The sequence below is a fragment of the Propithecus coquereli genome, unplaced genomic scaffold (assembly GCF_000956105.1).
Source record: "Propithecus coquereli isolate 6110/MARCELLA unplaced genomic scaffold, Pcoq_1.0 Scaffold294, whole genome shotgun sequence".
Taxonomy (NCBI): domain Eukaryota; kingdom Metazoa; phylum Chordata; class Mammalia; order Primates; family Indriidae; genus Propithecus; species Propithecus coquereli.
Window position 1 is genome coordinate 626,424 of NW_012148552.1, and position 10,628 is coordinate 637,051.

A 10,628-nucleotide genomic window follows, 5' to 3' on the forward strand; every position below is an offset into this window, starting at 1 on the left:
GTTCTTCTCTTCCCAAACTTGCAAAATAAAAGTCATTTACTCTTCTTATATGTGATCTCTTTAGGACTTTTGTGCACATTTCCCTGATATTGGACATTTCAGTGCATGTCATGTGCTCATGTCAACATGGCAAGTGTTAGTGGCAGTGCTTTAAAGCCTTTGCTTACAAGAAGATAACCTGTATGCCAGTTAATAACAAATACACCAACAGCGGACCTGTAATGCTATCAGAGAAACATGTCTGGGGTATGCACATTTTTTCATTTCATTAAATTGACACACACACACACACACACACACACACACACACACACACACACCCTTAAAGAGAGAACTGTTTTCAATCCAAAGAGATATTTCTTAATTCAAGACATGTTTCGCATGAAGTCCATGGCTTTTCTCACTGTGTAAGTTGAGCTTACTTAGGATTAATAGGTAATTATAGACGAAACCATCAGTATTATTCAGTGTTCTTCACTGTATGGAAGATTATTAGTTTCTCAGGAGATACAAATATCTTCTGAACGGACAGTGGTTATTGGTCCCATGTATATGGCCATTATACAGAAAAAATGATACTTTTGTCAAGAGAAATTTTTTAAAATCAGACACCTTTACAGCCTTGGGTACAGTATCTTATTTTTCTGTTCAAATAATTATTTGAAAAAGCAGCATAACATAAACTTTCTTCTGATCTGACATATTTCAGAGTTAAATCTTAGAACATCTTATAAAATAGGAAGGAGATGAAGACATCACTTCTCAAACACCTGTGTCAAATGCTAGGTGAGAGGCCGTGTGAGGGAGGCTTGGAGAACTGAGAGATCTGGAACTCAAATGCAAAATGTCCCCATGAAATGGTGTTCTGATTGCAGGAGAGTCATTTAAACTATTAAACTATATAATCGGGGAAGTGCTGTGCTGATCTCATAAGATGTGATCGATGCCTGGCACAGTCCCTGATGTCATAATCAATAAATATTCATAAGCCTTCCATTATTAGCTATTATTCACGTGCTATTTAGGGTAATGCTTAAACGGTTATTTAAACTTGCTGTATGCCTCTTTTCTAGGAAAGGAGCTGAACCATGGTGACATTTGGTAACCTGTGAGGTCAGAACTAGGACCCAAACCTGCCAGGACAAATTCAAATTCCATGCCATTTTTGTTGTCTCTGACTCTCTACCTAGATCAAAGTGCCTTTGAGGGGAAGAAGTCTGAAATCTGTAAACACTGAAATGGACTTTAAGTTGAAGCGCAGAAGGGGTGGGGAATTTGAAACTGTTTTTTACTTCCCTTTCCATCTTCAACTGCAGGGAGCTCAGAGCTAAATGTGAATTAAAATCTCACAATGACATTGACACCATGTCCTTATTTTCTACATGCTTCTGTTAGATGTGTCCTTGCAAAAAGCTTTCTTTTATTTTAATAAAGCTAGCATACAATAAAAATAATATAGATGATATAAATAGCTTAACATTTAGAAAAAACTCATGTGGTTTAGTGCCTCAGCAGCATTTAATAAGCTGATATTTTTAAAAAACATTTTGTAAGCAAAGACACAATTTCATACTTTAAATCACATATGTATCTTTTAGGTCTCACATGGCATTGTGAGTTAGACAAGTACTCCCATTTAAGGATAAAACAAAAATACCTAAAACCCAGAAACTAAGCAATTTTAAAGGGAGTCACTAAGTGCCAGAAGCAGCACTGCAATCCTCTTAGAAACGGGAGTAAAAAAGCTACCATCGAGTCGGCTGTCTGATATTCCCAAAATGAAAGAAAAAAAAAAAAAAAGCTATCATCTGCTCTCTTTCTATAAGAAAATTGGAAATTGAAACCAAAATGGTAAAGACCTATTCACAGGTCTCTTCATTCATTCCACTCGTTTACTCACTCTGAATTTAGGTTCTGCCTAGAAAGAATCCTGCGCTCTTTCCAACACCACACCTACTCCTCGGACGCTCAGCTTGACGTTCTTTCTAACGTAAGGTGCCGCCTAGGGCTCGCCCAGAATGTGAGGTGTGCCCAGCCCGGGGCCCTAGGAGCCTGAACACTAGTGACTAGTGGGTGCTTCATCTGTGGTTCACAGGGGCAGTGTCTGTGTCGGGGAAGTCTTGCTGAGAGATCCAAATTTCCCTTACAGCAGCCAGGACCCACTGCAAAAACAATAAAGACGCGCAGAGACTTCTTGCTGTCTCATCTGAATGGGTGGTGTCGAGAGAGGTCCGCTGGTTACCACGGTTCCACAGCAAGCATTACGCCCTGTCCCTTCATCTCCCAAGGGAACCAGCTGAGAACAAAGGTTCTAACAATTTGCCTGATTTCTGTCCATGGTGTTGGCAAATTTCCTTTTTTTTTTTGTTTCACGTTCAGTGTGATCTGCTTCTCTGATACCGTTACCTGAAAGAAGTCTGAACTTTCTGTCCACCCAGGGCATTCTTAGCACTAATTGTTACAATGAGACAAATCTGAGTCTGTCTGCCAGATTGGTAATAAAGTCCTTCCACTGGGAGAAGAACCAACAGGACAAAGTGAAGACAGCTGATTTGAACCTATTTCCCTGTGTGTAGCTGCAACCACTTCCCCAATTCTTCCTTATTAGGAGACGATAACGTGGAAGATCATTCATATCCCAGCTTAAGCACACGATGTGGTTAACATGTTTGCTACTGATTCCCATGGACTTCCTTCAAATCCCATTAATTAATAATAAGTCCACTGGGTGTTCATCCTCCTTTTTCTAGAAAGGCATGACCTCTGTCGCCGCCCCAATTTCATCATCAAAAGTGTCAAGAACTGGGAAGTGTCTGAAATTTCACCCTACTTTCGAGTTAACAAAATCAACTTGCCACAGTTTCATCAGTGCTGTCAGGAGACACAGTCTTCTGGGTCAGACGAAATGGATTTTCTCATAGCAGTAGTGGTGGCCAGAACATCAGCATTGCTTTTGCTCTAGTTCTCCCAGTCCCTGTCCCACAGAGTAATGCAAAGAACACCAGGTGACACCTTCACCCCCAGTGGATGGTATCATAAGAAAACAACTCCAGTCTTTTATAACAGGAAGAAAGCAAGCGCCTCCTCTTCACTTCGGAAGAAGACGTCGCCTTCATTATATTTGACACTAAGCATGCTCTGGGGGGGATGCTGTCTCTGTCTTCTAAGGCTCCTGGCTACCCAAACGTTCCTGAAAACACAGAGCAGAACAAAAGGCAGTCGGGGCTCTGATTTATTTCCCACCAGTGAACAACTGTTTTCTTCTTTCTGTTTTGTTGAGATAATTTGCTTTTGCTGTTGACATAAAAAATGTAGTCCTATGTAAGAAAGAAATTGTAACAGTGTGTAAGTTAAAATACCTATTTTTATCACATTACTTTTCTATTTACTAAAGAATGATAGCGATTTCTGCCATTTGCCCAAATGCAAAACTTTTGATACGGTGAAGAAGAGATGATGAGTGATGGAAGAAACATGTCCTTAGAAGGTAAAGACGGCTGGAGCACAGCTTATTGAATGTTGACAGCAAACGCACACTGTGAGAACATCAAAATAAATGACCATTTGTGTTCTTGATGCACAGAACATTACACCCTAGATTAACATCTGTAGCTACTAATTTTCTGTGTTATTCTTCCTGGAGTAAGTTATTGAGAGTTTTATTTTGACAATAAAATAGATAAGATGAGAGCCAAATTAAAGCTTTAGAGGCTAGATTTTACAAAGCACAGTAACTGTTATTTTAGGCATTAATTGTTTTTCATACAATTTTGAGGTCTATTATGAGCTGGCTACTGCATGTCTATTTTCCTGTTCCTCTCTCTCACCTCTGACCCAGGCGGCCAATCTTTGTGGACTATACCAAGGGGATGCCTTGTCCCCTGGCTGCTGGTGCATGTCAGCCAATGGAACTAGCCGTAGATGAAAGGTCAGCTGGAGAAAGAGGTCTGAGTGAGTATGTATTTCTCTGCCTTCCTCGCTGCCGAGTCACAGCCTGGCGATAGCTGTGTTGCTCTACTAAAGACCATTGTTCCAGTCTGGCGGACTCCTTACACATCTGCTGGTGCTTCTGATAGTCACTCTATGCCCGGCCTTTCGTATTTAGAAATGTTAAAGTCTTACTGATTTTGTTATTCCTGGCTGTTACCCATGTATTTGTAAACCACTGGTTTAAATGCTCATCGATTTCCCAAGTGAGTAAGCCATTGCTTCCCTTCCAGCAACCTTTCTCTGACATACAGATAGTAGCGGACAGACAATGTTAACAAAATCAAGATGGAGTTCTGATTTCTGTAACCCTTTATAGTATTGCCAATTCCTGAGGTTCTACAGTGCAAATAGTTTGCTATTATAGCTTTTACAAGTAGTGCCTGCCACTGTTTCCCCTCCTGCATTCTGAGTAAAGCAAAATGAGTTTCTGTATGAGTATGTGTTCTCAAATTTTACTATTCTCTGTTTGGGAATTCTGATTTGCTGGTCCTACTAAATCAATTATCGTTTATTCATCTGATTTCCAATTTTCATTAATGTATTACAGTTATTTTATCTAAGATTCTACCCATTCTTGTGGGCATAGGACTTTCTAAAAATATTATTTTACTTGAGTGAAATAAACAAAATGGCAGAGTGGGCATCTACAAGCTCTTGTTTTCCCACATAAATACAATACAAAACAAACAAAACAAGCAGCAGTTTTCTCAGCCAGCTTTGTAGGATCTGTGGAAACAGCCAAAGGGTTGCAATAACTAAGCAAATGTTCAATCAAGAAAAAGCCATCTTAAAAATGGCATGACTGGCTGGGTGCGGTGGCTCATGCCTGTAATCCTAGCACTCTGGGAGTCTGAGGTGGGCGGATCGTTTGAGCTCAGGAGTTCGAGACCAGCCTGAGCAAGAGCGAGACCCTGTCTCTACCAAAAATAGAAAGAAATTAATTGGACAGCTAAAAATATATAGAAAAAAAAATTAGCCGGGCATGGTGGTGCATGCCTGTAGTCCCAGCTACTCGGGAGGCTGAGGCATTAGGATTGCTTGAGCCCAGGAGTTTGAGGTTGCTGTGAGCTAGGCTGACGCCACGGCACTCACTCTAGCCAGGGCAACAAAGCGAGACTCTGTCTCAAAAAAAAAAAAAAAAAAAAAAATGGCATGACTGTTTTGTGGCTTTTTTACTCATTCTTTCCTTACTCCCTCCAGGGCACAATGGAGGTCTTAGTCCTGAGCAGGTGACAACTCAGTTCCCAGTTACCTCTGGAACCAAGGGGAGCAAAGTAGACATTAATTGCAAAGTGTTATGCACATTAGCTCTAACCTGTTTGGAGGATACCTGAAGGATTGATACACATACTCACTTTGCTTTACTCAGAATGCAGGTAGGAGAAAAGGGGCAGGCACTGCTCATAACAGCTACAATAGAGAAGACAAACTTACCAACACCCAAGGGAAGACATTATGAGTGGAGATGTACAATGTTTCATCTAAGGTTTGAAAAAGAAGTTGGGCCAGGAATCTTTGAGAAATTTGGCCATTCAAAAGGAGCCATGCATATGGGGAAATTTAGAAAGCTGCCCATATCCCAGGCAAGTTGTGTATTTGAAGATGAAGAGGCCTAAGAAGACCTTTAGCTTTCAAATTAGGCTGATTCCTAGGCTTAGAACAGGCCGAGATAAGTAATGAAAAATTCCCTAGCATATATCTACTCTGTAAAGACTGGTAGAGGTGGTTGTTTTCTCTTTCTCTCTCTCTCTTTTATTTTCTGTTTGTTCCAGCTCTTGTTATTCAAGGAAATATCTGTCAAAAAATTAAATAAACATGAGCTAAAGAAAGAGAGACTTCAGTTATCACACATGACAAGAAATAATGTTTGCAAAAATGCTTTGGAAAAATGTTAAACAAACAGACTACTACAGCCTTAAATAATAATAATAATAAACTGGGAAGAGGAAGAACTTGATTTTCAGAGTTACCACATTATATAGTCAAATGCACAATTGTAAACAACATCAACAAAAATTAGAAGGCATATATAGAAGCAGGAAAACATGGCTCATCTAGAAGATCAAAATAAATTAACAAAAAACATTCCAAAGAAAGATTGGACATCAAATTTACTAGACAAAGATTTTAAAACAATTGTCTTAAGTATGTTCAAAGAACTAAGGAAAGACATGAATGCAGAACAACAAAAAAAATCAGAAAAACAGTATACAAATAAAATGAGAATATCAAGAAATAGAAATTATAAAAAGTAACTGAACAGAAATTCTGGAGCTGAAAATTACAATAAATTAAAGAATTCACTAGAGGGGTTCAACAGCAGATTTGAGTAGGCAGAAGTAAGAATCAGCAAATTTGAAAATAGGAAAATTCAGATTATCAAGTCTGAAAAACAGAAGGAAAAAAGAATTACGAAAAATGAACAGAGCCTAAGAGACTTGTGAGACACCATCAATTGGATGAACAGACCTATAAGTGGAGTCCCAAATGTGAAGCAAGAAAGAAAAGGGGAAGAAAGATTATTTGGAGGAAAAATAGCTAAAATTGTCCCAAATTTGATGAATAACATGGATAATATAAATCAAGAAGCTCAACAAACTCCAAGTAGGAAAACTCCAAAGAGATTCACATGAAAACACGTCATAATTAAACCATTAAAAGTCAAAGACCAGGATAAAACCTTGAAAGCAAGAAGAGCAAGGTGACTCATCATGCACAAGAGATCATCAATAAAATTATCAGTGGATTTCTCAGCAGAAACCTTGGAGACCAGAAAACAGTGTAATCATATATTTAAAGTGCTTAAAAAAACAATCAACTGAGAATTCTATATCCAACAAAACTATTCTTCAAAAATGAGAGAGAAATTAATACATTCCCTGATAAACAAGGCTGAAGGAGAGATTATCAGTAGATCTGCCCTTCAGAAATGCTGAACAGAGCATTTGAAATGTTGAAATGAGTAACTCAAAGTTGTATGAAGGTATAAAGATCTCCAGTAAAGGTAAATACATAGGTAAACATAAAAGCCAGTGTTATTGTAATTTTGGCTCATAACTTTTTTTCTACAGGATTTCAAAGACAAATGATAAATAGATAACTTTAAATCTATATTACTGGACACACGAAGTATAAAATTGTTATTTGTGATAACAATAACATAAGAGGGAAATAGCTGAATAGGAGAAAAGTTTTTGTATATAATTGAAGTTAAGTTGGTATCAATTCAAATTAGATTGTAATAGGTAGAATATTATATGTAATCTTTTTGGTAACCACATTAAAACTACTTATAGAATATAGTCAAAAGGAGTTGAGAAGGAAATGAAAATGTGTAACTACAAAAAACTAACCACAAAAGAAGGCAAGAATGGTGAAAACAAGGGACAAAATGGCTATAAGATATACAGAAAACACATGGCAAAATGGCAGTAATAACCTCTTTTTAATTATTTCAAATGTAAATGGATTAAACTCTCTAAGAAAAAAGCAGATTGGCAGAATGGATTAAAAGAAAAAAGAACATGATCCCACTATATGTTGTCTATAGGAGAATCAATTCAAAAGCAAAGACACAAATAGGCTGAAAGTGAAAGAATAGGAAAAAGATATTCCATGCAAATATTAACCAAGAGGGAGTTGGGTTACCTATGCTAATACCAGACAATTTAGACTTTAAGTTAAGAATTGTTACAAAGTACTTAGGAATTTTATACTATCATATTGAACTGAAAGGAACTGAGAGAATACAAAATGAGAGAAGGCCCTCAGACACCCAGAATTCTACAGCCAGGAAACAAGATGAAAAAATGACTCAGCTTCAATCACATGCTAACCTTCGTAGAAAGAAAAAATAAGAAGGAAAAAGGATGACTCCAGGCTTAGAACTGTGAGCCCAGAGGGTGGAGCCACAGATCTCAGGCAATTATTCCCTGATCTTGATCCCTAAAGCTGTCTACTTAGCTGGATCTCAAAATTTCTTGAAACTAGTGACATCTTTCTTTTTTCAATTTTCTCCCTCCTTGAATTACAATGTTTATAACTGTCATCCGTTGCCTGTCCCACGATGAAATTTGGGTGCAAACAGCTTGAGTTTCACACATTGACAAAGAGGAACTGTTCTGTACCTGAGGATAAATTATGGACAGAGCCTCACCAAAACCTTACTTAGATGATTTAAATGCTAAGATGTGGGATCTTCGAATTGATGAGATTAGTTAAAGTTTTGGATTTTGAGTTGACACCGGAGCGGACTGAGCCCTTTTGGTGACGTTGCCTGCGATGCGTGAATGTATTTTGCATGAAGGACAGATGTGAATCTCTGGGGGCCAGAGGTGGAGTCTGGTAGAATAAATAATGCCCCCTTCCCACCTGCCACCAAATAATGTCATGTTCTAATCCCTAGAATCTGTGAATATGTAACTGTACATAGGAATTGTCCTTTTTAGATCTGATTAAGGTAAGACCTTGAGAGGGAAAGTTATCCTGGTTTATCTGTGTTGGCCCAGTGCAATCACGAGTGTCCTCGTAAGAGAGAGGGAGGAGTGTCACCGTCAGAGAAGAAGATAAGATGAAGGAAGCAGAGGCCAGAGTGATGTGATTCTGAGCAAAGGAATGAGGAATTCCTCCAAAAGTTGGAAAAGGCAATGGATATTTTAAGCCGTGAAGTTTGTAATAATTTATAATATCAGCAATAGAAAACAAATGCAAACTACATGTACATTTACAATTGTCTTTAAAAAAGATACACAAAAAACCAAAATTGATGCAGGATATATGATTCAGACATTCTACTGTTTGATAATTACCTAAAATAAATGAAAATGTATGCCCATATAGGACTTACACATGAACATTTATATTTGGATTCTTCTAATAATATATAAGAAAAATCCCACCAGTTGGATATAAACTACTTGATAGTTTAGAATTTCAAATGGAAAGGAAACCACAGAAAGAAAATTTAACAAGTGAGATCTGCATTTTGTAATGTTAAATTGAGTTGAATTGAATATTTTCCTCCCTGAATTTCCTTGGCATGAGACCCACAGACAAATAAATCTTATTCAGGGCAGGAATGTTCATGTTTATTAATTTAGTCATTCAACAAATGGTTCCGAGTACTTGTTACATGCCAAGCAATTCTGAAAGTTGGACAATCAGTAGTAAATACAGGAAACAAAAAAACTGAGGTTTGCATTAAGCCTATATTTTAGTGGCAGAAGGTAGAGAATAAAATCGAATAAGATGCTTCTTGTATCAAGTAGTGTCATAAGCAAGGGATTTCCTTTTTGTCTTTCTGAATATCACACAAAAGCCAAGTTTGCAAGCTCAATTCTCAACCAAACTAAGCAATCATAATTCAAGATTAAAATGCACGTAAGAATTGTCAAAATCCCTGAGAATGACAAGAAGCCACAAATGGACAAAAGCAACAAGCTGCTGTGTGTAAGAAGAAATAAGAACAAATTATTTTCAAGCAACAGATCTCCAAAAACTCTAGAAAGAACAGCCTTTCTGTCCCTAAAGGTTTACCTTAAAATACCAAATATTTACACTTTGATTTCAATGAGATCTGTGATTGCTGCAAGGATCGGGTAGCAAGCGAGAGAGGAGAGGCTACATTGACAAGAAGTGCAACACAAATGATTATAGAATAATTTTACTTAATTATCTTTCTGAAAGAAAGAAGGACAGGAAAAAGCAAAGAATGCTATCTAAAAAACTAAGAACTGAGTATATCATATAAAGATACAAGAATGAAGGCAGCTACTGGAAAAAAACATGACCTTCTTAAATACAGAAGGGCAATATGCACAAATCCACAGCAAGCCTGTCTCGAGACTGAAAACAAGCAGGTGAGCAGAATTATCAAGCAGTGAATGTAACTATTATACTAATAAATTCAAAAGCACTTAAATTACCTATTAAAAAATAAAATTTCTGCTTGTCTAACAATGTCTAATCCAACTCTATGCTCTATATTGACATAGTAAAATAAAATAATTTAGAAAAAATATTATACAAAATAGTAAAACAATTCAGAAGGCAAAAAGTTGGGCAGTCATAATAGAAAAATTAAATTAAAGAAAGCAAGGGATGTCATTTTAAAAACAAAAAGGTGGAATTTAGGCCCAAAACACATTTAAATACATTTTAAAAGAGCACTATATAATGCAAAATGTACTGGATCACAATAACATAGTAATTATAATTATTCAATCAGCAAATAAAACCATAACTTTTATAAAGTAGAATTATAGGAGTGAAGAGAAAGTGAAAAAAAACCTACTTAGTACAAGATATTATCTTATATTCATAGACAAAAACAAACAAGAAAAACATTTTTTTGCAGTTGTTACCTTAATAATTAAACATGAAATTTACACCATCTATTATGCAATCATCCTCTTTTAAAAGTCTACAGAACATTTCAAAGGTCAACCATACATAAGGGCACAAAGAAAATCTCAATACAAAAGTATGTCACATAATATAGAAATAAAAATGGAGCTGAGCATGGTGGCACACACCTGTGGTCTCAGCTACTCTGAAGGCTGACGGGAGAAGATCCTTTGAGCCCTGGAGTTTGAGACCAATCTGGGTAAAACTGCAAGACCCTTTCTCTAAAAAACAAA